The sequence below is a fragment of the Eleutherodactylus coqui genome, chromosome 1 (assembly GCF_035609145.1).
Source record: "Eleutherodactylus coqui strain aEleCoq1 chromosome 1, aEleCoq1.hap1, whole genome shotgun sequence".
Lineage (NCBI taxonomy): Eukaryota > Metazoa > Chordata > Amphibia > Anura > Eleutherodactylidae > Eleutherodactylus > Eleutherodactylus coqui.
This window is the reverse complement of record NC_089837.1, coordinates 421,115,832-421,132,218: the sequence shown is the minus strand read 5'-3', so window position 1 is coordinate 421,132,218 and position 16,387 is coordinate 421,115,832. Positions and strand designations below refer to the sequence as shown.

Here is a 16,387-nt window from a genome sequence, read left to right as displayed (position 1 = left end):
GTTTTTGACCTCCTGTGTGCGGCAAGTGCAGCAGTTTTCTCTCGGACTGATTATGTTCCCCCTTTGTCTGCGGCTGATGGAGGATGCACACCGGTGTTTTATTAATGCTCGGGAGAGGGTTTAGTTGGTGAAGTAAATCAGAGCTGACTGGCAGTGAGAGGCCTCAGTATGTGCTGCCAGTTACCAGCTGTTTCTATTTGTTTTGGCGCTGCGGCTGTCGGGTTGGGCTGGATTCGTGACAAGTGTACTACCTTCAGTAATTAGGAGAGGGGCAGCAGAGGGTGCACAGGCAGGCCACGTGCCCTATGTTCAGAAAGCCTTAAAATAAGTTTCCGAATGGAACAGATGCGCCTTTCATTAGCAGCACCGTGTGGGCACGGGAAATGAAAATGCTTAAAAGCTTATTTTCCACTTTCACATCCTACTTCTCGTGAATTAGGGATGCGAAGCAGTTTTGGAATTTTCAAGCGCACAATGCCGCCTCGTCGTGCAGTTCTTAATTTCTTTATACTGATTTGCTTAATAACTGGCAGATTTCTGACAACCTCCGTGATCAAATACACACGTGCAAAAAATGCACAGCCTTTATGTGATTGACTTGTATGTTTAAATAGAATCTAAATCTATTATGATGCAATGCCGAACCTTAAGAAAGAATGCTGACTTTAGAGGTTGTCTCCATTGAGAGGGTTAAGTATTAATAAATCATAGCTTATTATTTTATTCTAATCCGATTTCTTATGCAGCAAGCTATTCCCTAGCATGCAGGGCAGGGTGAGCATATGGCAAGATTATAAATGATTGCTGAAAGGGAATCGTGAGGAGCAAAGAACGTGCAAGGGGGACTTAATACTACTGTCCCTGCTCCGTCCCTCCTGTTTGGTATGGAGTTGTGATCTGTACTTTCCTGTCTCTCCCTCCTGTTTTGTTATATAGTTTCCAGTTTGTGATTTAGAATAATCCTTGTTCACGTGCCTGTTTAGAACTTGTGGTGTTCTACTCTGTTACAGTCTATCTGGCGTGTCAGGGTCAGCTAAAACGGTCATTCCTGCCCCCCTTTACGGCCATAAAGGGGGGCAGGAAGTGTAATAGAAGCATGGAGTTCCCATTAATGTAAATGGGAGTGAAGCTGGCGTTCTCGCTGATGACAAGACCGGCCTACTACACTGATGGCGGACCGGACTATCTGCTGATGGATAGCGATCCCAAGCGGCACATCCCTGTCAATCAACTACTGATTACTTATCCAGAGAATAGGCCTAGAGTTGACAACTCACAGAATAACCCTTCAATCAGTCTCCTGAATATGAAAGAATGTTCCCCCTGGTCTGTACATCATCATAGCATGTGAGCGTTGTATGGTGCCATCTGCACAGCGTTTTGTACACATGTTCGTTTTTCGCATGGCTGTGTATGGCTTCAACAATTAATCCAGTAGATCAACCCCTTACATGTACCTACTATAGGCCACATTGCAATCTGGCTTGAGGTTCACTGGAATAGTAAGAAAAGGGCATTCCTCTTGTGCTTCTACGTGACTACCAACAATTTTCTGCAAATTGGTGACCTACTCATGTTTTTTGAGTGTTTGACAAACTAGTATTCTTGGGTGGCCCCTCAGGCTTTTGCGCCCAGTATCACATACTACAGCACCCCTGGAGCTGAGGCACTTCACTTCTGTACCAGCATCTTACTCTTTATCTGTATGGAGAGGATAACCCAGGTGCAGCAGTGGATGCACCAAATCGCACGCATCGACTCCTGGGAAAAGGGAGCGTTCTGGGGTTTCAATTATGGGGTCCTCTTCATAAATTTGAAAACTGTAAATATATGGAAATCTTACACGCATCGCCATGCTATCAATAAGTTTATTATTGATTTGTCCGAGGAATGTTCTACCATGCTTAATACACTTGGACACGCAAATCATCAAGATCCACAGCTGGCAGTTCCCTTTGCCAACTAACGTTGCCCCGGATGTGCCCGATAGAAGACACGTTTGGAGACGCTGCAGTCCTGGTAGCACATTTAGGCATGCATGCTACTCACAGTTGAACAAGCAACATGTGGCCTGGCATTGCCGTATTGAAAAACTGCTCCTGGGACACTTTGGGAAAAATGTCCATACCACTGGTTCCACAAGCAAATCCTAAAGCTGAGCTGTTGGTGTACCTGTAATGAAGGCTTGAGGGGTCCAGCTACTGTTCATTATGCCACCCCACACCACAATTCCAGGAGTAGAATTGGTGTGATGTTCCCTCTCAAATGCCTCTTCATGTTGTTGCCCACGTGGTCTCCTTCTATCTGAGACAAAAGCAGGACTCATCGCTGAAAAGGATAGACTTCCATTCCAATCTCCAGTGCTGTCTTGTTCTGCACTCTGTTAGACTTTTAGAGCAGTGGAGTGAATAGGAACACTTGTTGCTGAATGTCTGGTTCTTAGTCCAAAGTTGTGCAAGCGCCATCTGATGATTTGTGTAGACACTGTTCAACTGTAGTTTTTTGTTTTTTTTTGAGGTTTCATGTGGCTGAATGAATGTGCTTGCGTTCTGGCTTTGATACCATTGAAGCTATTCCCATATGCCATAGATTGGAGCTAGGTCTTCAAAGTTTGATCATGCCGGTATTGTTGTATCTTGATGCCACCGGAATCTAGGGGTGTGATAGCCCTTCAACGGAGGGACACCCCTGTCATACCCCTAGCTTCTGACTAGCTGCCAGTACCTCTCCTGTGCCCCCTTCTCCTGTGCCTCTGTGCAAAACTATGGCTGTACACCCCCCTGCCTCCCCCCTGTCTGCAGTTTGTACCCCGCTTCCTGTGTTGCCCGGTCTTCCCCGCAGTTAGCTGATCCGAAGGGTCGGCCGTGATTTCCGGGCCCTTCCTCCCGCTGAGTTGTGTGGTTCCGTGGCACTCCAGCAGGTGTGCAGGTCTGGATGGGGTGAATGTAACCCCTCAATCACGCGCTCCCTAGATCACCAGAGCCTGTGAATGTCGTCTTCGGGCATCGGAGGATGCAGCGGATGGGGGAGCTGCATGCTCGTCCTCTGCCCTGTGGGTGCCGCCAGTATGTGGACACCTGGCCGCCCTGCTCTCTGCTGCAGCATCTATTGTCATTGTAGCCTGTGCTGCAGGCTTATAGGGTTAGGGGTGGTTTTAGCAGTTAGCCGTACATTATTACCTCTGATTGGTGCCATGTTAAAGGGGGTAACATGACCCCATGTACAGCTAATAATCTAAGCCTAACTGCAATAACCACCACTAACCCTCCACCACAGGCTACACTCACTGCAGATGCTGCTAGGACCTTCAAGGACCTTTAGCAATCCACCAATTGGGAGGTAGGGGTGTGACAGGGGGCATTCCTCCTTTGAAGGGCTGTCACACCCCTACCTTCTGGTGGCGTCAAGATACAATAATACCGATTACTTCTATATCTTAGGCCTCATGTCCATAGGCGGGTCGAATTCCGCATGTGGGAGCCGTCAGTGGAATCAGCGTGCGGCTGAGGACCGTGCTTACCTGTCTGGGTCTTCACTGCGGATGTGTGCAGAAGCGCACATGCACAGTAGAGCTTTAAAACAATAAAAAAAGTTCCTGCTGTCTCGCGGAATCCGCAGCCCGGCAATTCAATTGCGGACGGGCTGCGAAATGGACAGCTTCCATTGACTTCAACAGGAGCCATCCGTGCGGGAACCGCAGCAAAATGGAGCATGCTGCAATTTGTTTTCCTGACCAAAAGGTCTGCAAAACAAATCTGCGTGCTTTAATTCAGCTGTGGACGCCAATTTCATGTGCGGGAAAAAGGCACATTCAAATCCTCTCGCCTTCGATAATGTGGTATTGCTTTAAATCGGTGTCGCGTATCAACAGACAGGGAATAACCAAAACTTTATTCCTAACAAGGAAGCAGATGGACACTCAACACTTTCCAAAGATCACAGAAAACATTCAAACTACTAACGACCACTTGTCCATCAAATAGATATGTGGTTGTGTGTGTTTGTGTGTCTGTGTGACAGCACCTGTGATGTAGATCAAATGACTGTGATGTCATCACAGGACCTTTTATCATCCTCCAGCAGTGAGTGAGAAATTATGGGCAGACTATATCCCCCACAAACCCGTGCGGCCTCAGTTGCTATGGATACAGCAGTACTCAGTCTGCCAGTTTGTGGCTGGTTGTCAGACAGCTGCACACCTGTGTGGAGACTCCAATAAATGACACCTCACAAATGTCTACATACATAGCTGGCAGTGCATATTGACCCACAACATTAAAGCATAGTCCTCCACCAGTATCTTCACATCTCCTGAATGTGATATCATGTCATCTCAAGTGCTAATGCCGCCAACATGAGTCTAGCCTTCATCTAATCATCAACTGTTGTTCAGTGCTAAAACTAACCATCGCTTTCGTGCAAACATGCCACCACAGAGGGTGCAATGCTGCCGTGAAGCTAATGCAGCTTACATGACAGCAACAAACTATGATGTCACCTCAGCCAGCAGCTGAAGTTCGTAAAACACAGACGAAAGCTATGAGTGAACATGTCTCCTAAGCTAGCAGCTGAAGTTCCTAAATCATGCGCAACTCATATGCGAAAGGAACGTAGCACAGCTATGTGTTTGTGACATGCATGTAGCAGAGCTGTGTGTGTGTGTGTGTGTGTGTGTGTGTGTGTGTGTGTGTGTGTGTGTGTGTGTGTGTGACGTGCATGTAGCTGAGCTGTGTGGCACATTGTGCCACCAGAAACACAAGTACTTTAATTTCCTAATAATTACTAGTCTTACTATATTAAGCAGCAGGAAAAGATTACAATTCAAATGTACTTACATTTCTAGTAAATCCTGTAGCTCTCACTGAAGTCTTCTCCTTTCCCGAGTGGGAGTTCATCCACCACAAGTAGAGGGCAATCAGGTGATGCTTGGCACCATGGGGCGCATCCACCCAAACATCAGATTTTCCCCTTCAGAGTAAGATGGTCTGACGATGTGCTCCAGCGTAGAGCGCATGCAGTACTTCTCTCACTACGGTGATACCAGTGGTGCGTCCCATATAACTCTACTTCAGGAAAGATGACTCTTATAAGGACTCAAGTGGTTTTCTAACCATCCAAGGAAATTGTCAAAATAATATGTGCATGTATTCAAAATCCATAGAGAAAGAAAAAATCTATAACTGGTTATATATATATATATAGTACATGGATAATTAAAAAGCTTAATTGAAGTCCTTCCTCTTGTAAAAACATAAACTGCACCCTGAGGTACTCACACAGCTTATACATTTGCCATACTTGGCCATCTTTCTGTACAGGTATTAACGGAATCTAAGCCTCCCTTTGAAATGAATTCGAGACTCTTCCATGCAAATATTATTTTTGGGCATGTGTGCCCCAGCAAATTTGGTACTGAAATAATTGATGACTGCCGTGACTTTGACTAGATGGTCAAATGTGGGGTCTTTTGAGGACTGATACAGATATTGTGCATTAATATTACAATACAAAAGCTTTAGGATGGCTTCAAATTGTATCATGGTCATGGGGAAAATTGGGGTGTTCTATAAAATATCCACACTCCAGAATTGCCTAATCTTTGGCTTCTTTACTATGCGTAGTACAAGGCCTCAAACGTCATCCTCTCTACTGCATCTACAGGGGTTCACCTGAGGGATGGTGATGGGGTTTGAGGCAATAAATTGCTGGCCATATAAATTACAGAGGTTGAGCGGTTGCCGAACAACATTCCTCCTAGCACCTGGGGTGCTAAAATAACAAAAGCAGCTTACCTGTCCACTGCTTGATGTGGAAGATAATGTTACCAGAAACCACCCGACTGGTAACTGAACAACCCCTTAAGTTTATGAAAATCCAAGATAAGAAGACTTTGGAAAGTGTCAGTTTCTGTGAAATATGCAGTCTCAAACTAAATTGTTATGGGGAAGAGATGTCCAGTTGGGTTTGCTAATCTGCCTATGCAGCTGAATAGAGCCTTTGGGATGATGCTAATGGTATTTGAGTCCAAAAATCGCAAAGCACAAACTTGCGATTTTTGTGTGATGCACTGTTTACATTAGAAAGTCCTATTGACATTTGCATAAAAAAAGCCCCCCCAAAATGCAGCGATATCGTGATCGCAACTGTGAAGGCACCCTGACTGAAACTATATACTCCCTTGCGAATGAGCCCTTAGGGGGTTTTAACTCGTCTCTGTTTTGCTGCAGATTTTGTTGCAGTCCTACAGTTTGGATTCAATTGAAAGGATGAAATTCGCAGGAAAATCTGTAACCAGTTGTGCAGAAAATCAGCGACGCGTGAACACGCCAAACCGCCTTGACACGGGCTGTATATGCTGCAGAAATACTGCAGCATGTAGAGTGCAATCCATATGGAGGAGATTTCTAAAATCTGCTGCACATACAGCAGAAAGTTTCCGCAGTGATTCCATTGTGTATGGAGCAATAGCAGTGCACTAGCAGAAGTTCATGTGGCCCTTACTGTACCGCTGCTTATTTCATAGGAGGCGTGCGGATTCCTGCAGACTAAAAAAAAAAAAATATGGACATGTTTGTTCCGCTTTTCAATACTTCTTGGGCTGAAGCGCTCTGTAACTGAGGCTCCCTATGTAGCATTGCATGGCGGCAGGTAGAGTATGGGACGTGTACGGCCCCATGGCTCATCCGCAGAAGAGGTTCCTCCGCCTTTCAGTCCCTGCTGTTTACAGAAGTAAGCTCTAGTCCGTGAAGCGACCTTCACAAGTTGGGAATGTTGAAGTGTTCTGACTGCCGGATCCCACCTGCTTTATTTCCTAGTATATTTTTAACTACATGGAGATGATTTTGCCTTCCGTTGCGTAAGACTTACTTTCTTCTAAGGTTTGCTGTAAGGGAATTGTTCTCAGGCAGCTCAGCGCTTTGATTTCTGAATGTCACATTGTTGTGTAGACCTTCATGTAAACTATTCTTTTCCTCCTACAGGGTCTATCAATCAGCTTAACACACACACATTCGCAGAAGGAAAACAATAGCGCGGTGACATTATAGTCGTACCCGTTTAACTGTGCACGATCATCTAACAATTTAACTGTCCTGATTTGCATGGAAATCACAGGGTGGCAATGTCTCATCTGGCGGGGCACACTCCTACACAAGGCTAAATAAGTTGTTTCATGTAGCCGGCTTAGACGTTTTCCTAAGGTCCCAGTGTCTCAGTACAGGTAATTGACCTGTGCGCGGGTTACAAGGATAATGTCTTAGCGGTCTGTGCTTTGGAATTAAAATACTTACTGAAACAGTATTTTTTGTTGTGCTGAAGAGTAGCTGTTAGATCAGTGTTTCCCAACGCCAGTCACCCAAACAGGTCATGTTTTCAGGATCATTGCAAAGGTGATGTAATTATTGTCAGTGCCCCAGGTGTTCTTACTATGGGATATCCTGAAAACATGACCTGTTGGGGTGCCTTGAGGACTGGAGTTGGGAAACATTGTGTTAGAGTAAAGCTGCCCATACACATAAGGTATACACTGATAATCTGCAGTGCAGTCAGTCAGTTGCCGGTGGGATTCTTCTTACAATTTTATTGATGTGAGTTCAGGAGATTGTGGGGCAAGGTTTTCTATACAATCTAAAGAAAAACTGGCAGTGATTATAGTGAATGAGCAGTTATAAGCTTAAAAATGATAAAGCAGCGTCTGGAGGTGTAACATTAGGGTAGAGCTATGATCTGTGACAATAGGTAGTCCGAGAAACACCCCCTGTCACATCATTGGTTCAGACTGCTGCTCCCTTTCAATAAGATTAAGGCAGTGGTGACAGCATAAAAGGTGCAATAAAAAACGTGTTCTTTATTCCTCCGCAGTCCACATAGAGACATGTCCATCCAGTTCAGCCTATTACTCCTCCCCTTCTGTTGGTCCAGAGAAAGGGAAAAAAAACAGCCTATTTTCACCATTTAAGGGAAAAAAATCCTCCCTGACTCCAATCTGGCAATCAGAATAATCCCTGGATCAACAACCCTTGGTGTTCAGGCCCCTCTTGAACTCTTTTATCGAATTTGCTATCACTTGTCCTCAGGCAGAGAGTTCCATAGTTTCACTGCTCTTACAGTAAAGAACCCCCTTCTATGTCTGTGTAGAAACCTTCTTTCCTCTAAACGTAGAGGACGCCTCCTTACAGTCACAGTCCTGGATATAAACAGATGCTCTGTATTGTTCCTTGATACAGTTATACATAGTTGTTAGGTCGCTCCTCAGCTCCCTTTTTTTTTTTTTTGGAAACCAAATCCCAATTTTGATAACCTCTCTGGGTATTGTAGTCTGCCCATTCCATGCATTACTTTAGTTGCCCGCCTTTGTACCTGCTCAAGCTCAGATCTATCCTTGAGTACCGGTGCCCAAAACCTCTGCAGTTCTGCCTTCTCTAATTGTCTGCTGTGTATAACACAAGCCCATCACAGGCTCACAGTCAGTACTGTTGGATTGACTGACTTACCTTACAGCTGATTACTAAACCATCAGTGTGCTAAGGTGCCAACGGTACTGGTGTATCTTGTCTCTACCAGAAGGATGGGTGGAGACCTAGTGAATGACTGTGTCCGCCCAGGTAACGCCTCCGAAGCAGCTGATTGGCTAGGGTGTGTTTTTGGAATGGCTGGAGGGGGACCTTGCATCATCATCAGTGACCGCAGCGGGACCGAGGGAGCCGGAGCAGCAGCTTCTCTCAGTCTTAAATTCGTGGTGGTGACCGCGCCATGCCTTCTGCCCCAGACGATCCTTGCATGCAGCCATGATCACACCGGTCCCAGCGTCACCGGTACGGCACAAAGAAGAGCAGAGGCCCACGGTGAGTGACAGAAGCCGGGAGGGGTGAGTCACAGCGCCACAACAAACAGCGCCGCGACAGGGTCTGTGACAGGAGGTGGAAGGGATACAGAATGTGCATGTTACAAGAGCAGCCAGGTTAACTCTTACAGCAGCCGGGAGGGGAAAATTGCAGGGCGGCAGGAGGTGGACCAACGACGGGTAGGAGGACACGGATGGTCACTCCGGGATTGCAACGAAAAGCCTGCACCCACCCCCCACAGCTCAGCAGCGGCATATAAGGAACACTCACTGACGTGGGTGGGAAGCTGAGTCGCAAGAGCCTGCCAGCCCATTGGCTACACTCACAGCCTCCAGCAGCCAATCACCACCTGTGGGCACCACCTGGCTATCAAACTGGCTACACCTTCTCTCCACCCATACTTTCGGCGTCAACAAGATACACCAGTACCGCTGCCAATGTGGTGTCTGCACAATAAGCCAGTGAGCCAAAATGGATGGATTATCATTTCTGCAGAGGTTCAGGGGGCTACAAGGCATATTTTTGCAGCTTACCAGTGGCATGTGCGAAATTGCTGCAGATTTACCACAATTTGCACAAATTTTGCATTGTTTCTAATACAGTTTTACATAAATTGCTCAAAAAATTTTATTTTTTTGCCCTGATTTTGTACAAATTGCAACAAAACTGCAGCTAGAAAGGGTGCAGAACTTTTGGGGAAATCATACACACATAACAAAGGTCTTTTGCTCAGACACAGCTCCTCCATTTGGGGGGAGAAGGGGTTTGGTAAGAGAGGTGACTAGGAACCCAATGGTCACTTTGGCTGAGCTCCAAAGATCCTGTGTGCAGATGGGAAAAACTTCCAGGAAAACCATAATTGCAACACTCCAGCAATCCAGGCTCTCCTCGAAAGCACCTGAAGGACTTGAGTATGAGAAACAAGATTCTCTGGTTTGAGAAACCAAGAATAGACTTTTTGGCCTCAGTTCTAGGCATGATGTCTGTAGGAAATCAGGCACTGCTTATCACCTGCCCAATACCATCCCTACAGTGAAGCATGGTGGTGGCAGCATCCTGTTGTTGGGGGTATTTTTTAGCGGCCGGAACAGGGAGACTAGTCAGGTTTGATGGAAAGCTGAATGGAACAAAATACAGATACATTTCTTAATGAAAACCTAATTCCTAGCACAAAGGACTTCTGACTGGGCAGAACTGGCAAATGGTTCACCTTCCAACAAGACAATGACCCTAAATACACAGCCAAAACAACACAGGAATAGCTTAGGGACAAGTAATGCCGGTGTCACATCTGCGTTGGACCCTCTGGCCGGAGGCTCCGTTACAGATGCCGCTGAAAATACTGGAACCGAAAACTCTGCATGCCGCACTTTTTCTTCTGTCCAAAGGCGGCCAGCTGTTCGGAAAGTTAGTGGACTCCAATATAGTCAATTGGTTCCACCTGGCGCTGTTAGGTTCCCTACAGAGACTGAACCGGTTGGCTGGGAGGATTTCCCTTTCCTGCTCCTGGAACGGAATTTCCAGCGCAGATATAAAAGCACCCTTTGTAAAATGTTAAAAAAAAGGAAAGGGTCTGAATACCTTCTGAATGCATTGTATATATTTATTATGGTGTGTATGGTATAAATTGGCATATAGTGCATTTGAACGTTACATTTGGCACAAAACCGAGGAAATTGCTCCGTTGCTTGCGCTGGGCATAACCCTATAGTGTGATAGGAAGAAAGACACCCATATAAATGTGGTGTGTTTGGATTTTAAGGATGTGGGTGCGGCAGATGGGATACATTATATATTGGGATGCAAGCACACAACTACACATAATAATATTACACTCAGTTTTTACCAGGTGGGAACAGGTAATCGTTACCACACAGCATACACACAGTGCAGGGGACATTAATATATGTATATATGAGAGTAGCTCCTAAAGCAATGCCTCCTATTTATTCTGTTGACTCACGATACTAGAAGCTGATTTTGGCAGTATAGCAATAGTTTGTGCCTTCCTGGTAAATTTTGTTGATGTGTGACAGAAGACCGCTGAGGGGCAGTTTGACAAAATGCCATCTGACGACATGGTGCATATAAAGCACTCTGATTAAACGCCAATCTAAAACGAATCTCAGATACTCGCCTCCAGGACTTCTCTAGATCAGCACCGGTCCTCTGAAACGCGCTACCCCAAAACACCCGGATAATCCCCAACACATGGAATTTCAGACGTGCCTTAAAGAGGCATACCAAACCACCTGATCTAGTCCCCATCCCAACAATACGCCCCCTGCCTCTCCCTATGGATTTCCACTTTTTCCTATCATGTACACTTCCTGCCCCATACCTCCTGTACTACCCCCCCCCCCCCCCCCCCCCGTTTGTGTCCCTAACCCTTGCTCCATCTTCTGCACCTGTACCTTCTGAATGTTTACGGAGACCCAACCATGGATGCTAGCACAGTAATGACACGGCACATTTCGGACAGCCATGCTGAAGTTTTTCGATCAGCTTCACCGCACAAATTGGCGGCAACGAGTTGTAAATGACCAGAGGGCAGAGGAATCGATATCTGAAGAACGAGGCCCTTTGGACATAAACATCTTATCGTTGGGTACATTGATTTTCAATTTCCAATACCTTGAAATAGGATTCCCGAGTTGGTTAGGGGAAATGCTGCAGATTTTCCCGTGGATGGCCGTTCAAGAAATCTCATCCACTTGTGGCAGAAAAAATCCACCTTGTCATGTGATCTGAGCCGCAGATTTTAAACCTGCAGCATTACAATTTATGCCGTGGATTTTCCAGCACGGACCTCTACAAATGAGGAGGGGAAATCCACATCAAAATCTATGGGTTACATGTAGATTTTGGTGCAGGTTTTCCTCTGTAAATATCTCTGTTCCTGACTTTCTTCATCTGTTGAGCTGGGACAGGATGGGGTACAGAGCGGAAGGCAGTTTGTTCAATGTGAAATCTTTCTTTTTGAAATCTAACAGTAATTAATCAAATTAAAAAAATATTCTACTCCTAGATTTTTCAGTTCAGGATACAAAAGTTCCTAGATCACTTTTTTTTTTAAACAATTTTTATTGAGTTTTGGAAGTTTTTTTTTTAACAAGAAACGTGAATTAATAAATTCTTAAGTTTCATTGCTTGAATTAAAACAAATCAAACAGTTTTAATATAAAAGTAAGTAAGTAAAAGTAAACTGGTCAAGTTATAATTTCTCAGATCACATATAGTAGTTCTCTCAATAGGCCAAGTGTAGACTGAATATTAAAGTATCAGGTCAAGGAAGCAACAGTAAGAGCTCTGAAGCCAAGCCGCCCAGTCGTGCCTGAACTCCCCTTTTCTGTTGAAAGCACTGGATGCATGCCCTCGAACCAGCAGTTGTTGTTAACTGCTTTACCTATATCGGAAATAGAGGAGATGAAATTAACATTCCAGTGCTAGGTGATACTTGATCTACACGCAATTAAGATATGCATTATTGGAGTGCCTAAAGTACTTGGGAGTTGGTCTGCATCTAAGTTCAGAAGAGCCAGAGCAAGGTTAGGTAACATTTGAATGTTCGTGAGGCTCGTGATAAGCTGGAAGCCTTGGCCCCAGAGCCTGGAGACATATAGGCAATCCCACCACAGGTACCATCCGATGCCCCATACTTCCAGCAGTTCCTGGAGAAACGAGGAGCTAATTTGTTCAAGGAGCATGGAGTCAAGTACCATCTATAGAGTATTTTGTGGGAATTTTCAAAATGATTGGCGCACTTAGCGATTGAACCAACCATAGAGTATGCCTCGAACCACTGATTCTCGGAAATCTGGATTTTCAAATCCTCCTCCCGTTTTTTGTTCATGGTTTCCAAGGGTTCAGTTAAAGGTTGGTTTAATATGGGGTAACAAGCGGATAGTCCTTTTGTTTTATCCCTACAGGGATGATAACCAAGCATCAAGTTTGAATGGCACATTCATTCTCTTAGGAGGTGGAAATGGTTTTAGAAGATGACTGATCTGTAAGTGTTTGAAAACGTCTTTGTTTGGGGATGCTGAATCGGTTCAATATTCCTGAAAATGGTAAACGTCCATTCTCCCAAAACTGACTGATGTGAGTTAGACCTAATTGTTTCCATCTGGATAGAGAGAGATTCTCAATGGCTATTTCCAGGATGGTTATTTCAGCTTTGTGCAGAGGGAAAGAAATATCCTTTAGCTTTTTGGTTACTATACTAGGAGAGTGCAAGGAGAATGGCTGGGAAAAAGGAGGGTTTAGAGTTGAAGTATCATTGAGCCAGCAAGTGGTGCCTTAGGGAATGATTATTTAGTCTACGATTCTCAATAGATACCCACTCCTTCAAAGGATCATTTAGCCAGGGGAATCTGAATTGGTGTAATATAGTTGCTCTATAATATTGTATAATGGAAGGGGACTCGAGGCCATCGGTTTTCCTATGAATATATAAGATCACTTTTATTTTTTATTTGTCTGGAACCCTAAAAACGTCTAGTCTGGGTCTAGAGATCTGGTCTCATAAAAGTTTGGTCTGGTCTGGGATCCGAATTTATTTAGGGATTTGGTTGGTGAGCTGAATTAGTTTGGGCGTCTAATCGGGGGTTAGCAGTAATTGACTTTGTTAATCTGTAGCTTATTAGATCTGAAGTATGGTATTTGGAGGAATTGGGCTATAATATCAGTACAGTAATGGGACACCAGCAGACATGGTATTGCTGGTAGCAACACAATGGCAGTATTAGAGGATGTGGGCTGCATTCACTACAAAGGAATGTCTTCAGCTTTACTGTTTTTGTCAGCATTAGGCCTCATTCACATGAGTGACAAAGTTGCACGATTTTGTCAAGTTGCGACAATGGCAAAAATAGCGTGTTCGTTCAGCCTTCCTCCCTGTTGTATCGCATCGCACGAAAACGCGATTTTCGTACGGCGCAATGCAACTTTGACAATAGGAAATCGTACTGTCAAAGCGATAACCTAAGCCTGCATTAAAAAAAAAAGTAGTATACATCACCTTAAGAACGCTGTCTGGCACTGCTGCAGCTTCCTCCCGGACCCCAGCACTATTCTTCTTCATCTCTTCTGGCTGGGGATTGAAAAATCCCCGTCTCCTGGAAGCTCTGCCTCTGATTGGCTGACGCGTAGCTAATCACAGCCATTCATCGAGCGCTGGCTCTGACTGGCTAAGTGTCATCCAGAGCTTTCAGGAGGCGGGGATTTTCAATCCCCCGCCAGAAGATATTATGAAGAACAGTGCTGGGGACAGCGCTTCAAAGGTGATGTATACTTTTTTTTTTCCTGCAGCTATGGCTTATTTTCAGGGTAGGGATTATATTTCAAGCCATTGAAGCACCATGTGTGACTTTGTAGCACTACAAAATCGCGGTATCACAGCGATTTTCTCGCGGCGATGCTGCCGCCAGTGTGACCTAGGCCTTTGGCTACAAACTCTTGCTACAATGTGAAGCCCATGGTTTCCAATGGGCTCTTTCACATGAGCGATGTTTTGTAGCTAGATTTTGTAGCCCGTGCAGCCTTAAGCGTCTTTCTCACGGGCTACAAACTTATTGCTACAAAACGCATGTAGCTGACGCTCATGGTTTCCAATGGATTCTTTCAGGCTACAAAACATCTCATGTGAAAGAACCCATTGGAAACCATGAGCTTCACCTACATGCGTTTTGTAGCAATGATTTTGTAGCCCGTGTGAAAGAGGCCTTAGACGTAAATATGTTACCACCTAGTACAATGGATGGCGAGTTGGAGAAAGGAATAAACTGTAGAAAGCCAATAGTTAATTTTGTTATAATAGTCTATATCTACCCCACCTGTTCTTGTAATGGGGGTGGGGGGGGGGGGTCCTAGCAGTGAGACCACAAAATCAGATGCTCATGTGGTATCCTGTCGCTAGGTGATAAGTTTTCATTCTGGGACAGCCCCTCTAAGTAAGGCCAGGGCTACATTTTTAGGCCTCCTTCAGACTGCGCTTGTTCAGTATTTTGCATCAGAATTTTTGAGTCGAAACCAGGAATGGAACCTACAGAGAAAAAACTAATGGGAAGGTTTGCACTTCTTCCATAGTTTGGACCCAGTCTTGGTTTTAGCTTATAAAGGCTGATGCAAAGTGCTGACCAAAATACTGCAGTGTACTTAACGCCTTTCATACGGGCTACAAAATCTCGCTACAAAATGCTTGTATATGAAGCTCATGGTTTCCAATGCGTTCCTTCAGGCTACAAAACACTCCCGTGTGAAAGAACCCATTAGAGTTTCACATACATGTGTTTTGTAGTGAGATTTGTAGCCTGTGTGAAACAGGCCGCATTCACATGGGCATTGCGATTGAGAAAATTCACAGCGATGTCGCATCGGTGGTCCGTGCGATATCACTGCATTTTCTTGCGTCAAAAACGTGATTTTCGTGTGACTTTGTAGCACTATGTGCGAGGATTTTTGGAGGGGAGGGAGAGGGGGAGGGCTTTATTTATAAGCCATAGTCTGAAAATTAGTGCTAGCTGCAGGAAAAAAAAATACATCACCTCTCTGGTTCTGTCATCTGTGGCGCGTCTCTCCTGAAGATACTCCGCAGTTGCTTGAAGTCTCCTGCAGACATTGAGAATCTCCGCCTCCAGGAAGCTTTTCCTCTAATTGGTTCTCGATCGCTGGCTCAGCCTATCAGAGCCAGCTGTGATTTGGTTCCTCAAGTGCTGACTCTGATTGGCTGAGCCACTGCACTTGTGAACCAATCACAGCCAACCCTTCCTGGAGATGAGGATTGTCATCCTCCAATCTAGGAAGGGCTGGTAGAAGACTAAAGACGAGTGCCAGACTTGAAGAGGAGACAACGCGCCGAAGATGACAGCGCCTCTTAGGTGAGTGATGTATTAATTTTTTTTCATTTTTTTACTGCAGCTAGGGCTTAGTTTAGGGCTTTTACAGTAGGATTTCATACTGTCCAAGTTGCACCGCACGAAAACCGCGTTTTAATGCAATGCAACAGGATGGAAAGCTCCATAGGGAAACATGGGCTACAAACCATCGCAAATCGTGGCTGTATAGAGAGTGCTGCAATTTGGCGCAATATAGAACATCGCTCATGTGTAAGAACCCATAGGAAAGCATGTGCTCTACATACATGCAATTTGTACGACTGTGACATTGCAGCAACATTGCACGATAAATTCACCCGTGTGGATACGGCGTTATAGAGAGAGAAGTTCTCATACATTTGTTGCTGTTAGCCGGTTGAGAGTCTCATACTAGAAGTAAGTTTTTGTAAACTCGACAGCCATGGTTAATTTCAAAAACTCTTTAATAGGATATATCTATATATAACTATCACCCACCCTGTCTTTATAATCTTTCCCTTTTCCAGCATCATCCTCTTTTCTCATAAGCCACCATCTTGGATATAACCCAATGGAAATCATTATATTTTCTTGCTGTACCATGAGTGCAGGCGAAGCCGATAAAAAATTACTAGGATTACACTGCAGGCGAGGGCCCAAAAAAATTGGTGTACCAACAGTACTAATGTA

At 44.9% G+C, this 16,387-nt stretch overlaps 1 protein-coding gene across 1 annotated transcript in view; it reads left to right on the top strand.

Moving 5' to 3' along the window:
• TDRD3 (tudor domain containing 3) overlaps positions 1-16,387 on the top strand; it is a 271,283-nt gene that overhangs the window by 93,065 nt on the left and 161,831 nt on the right. The window lies entirely within an intron of this gene.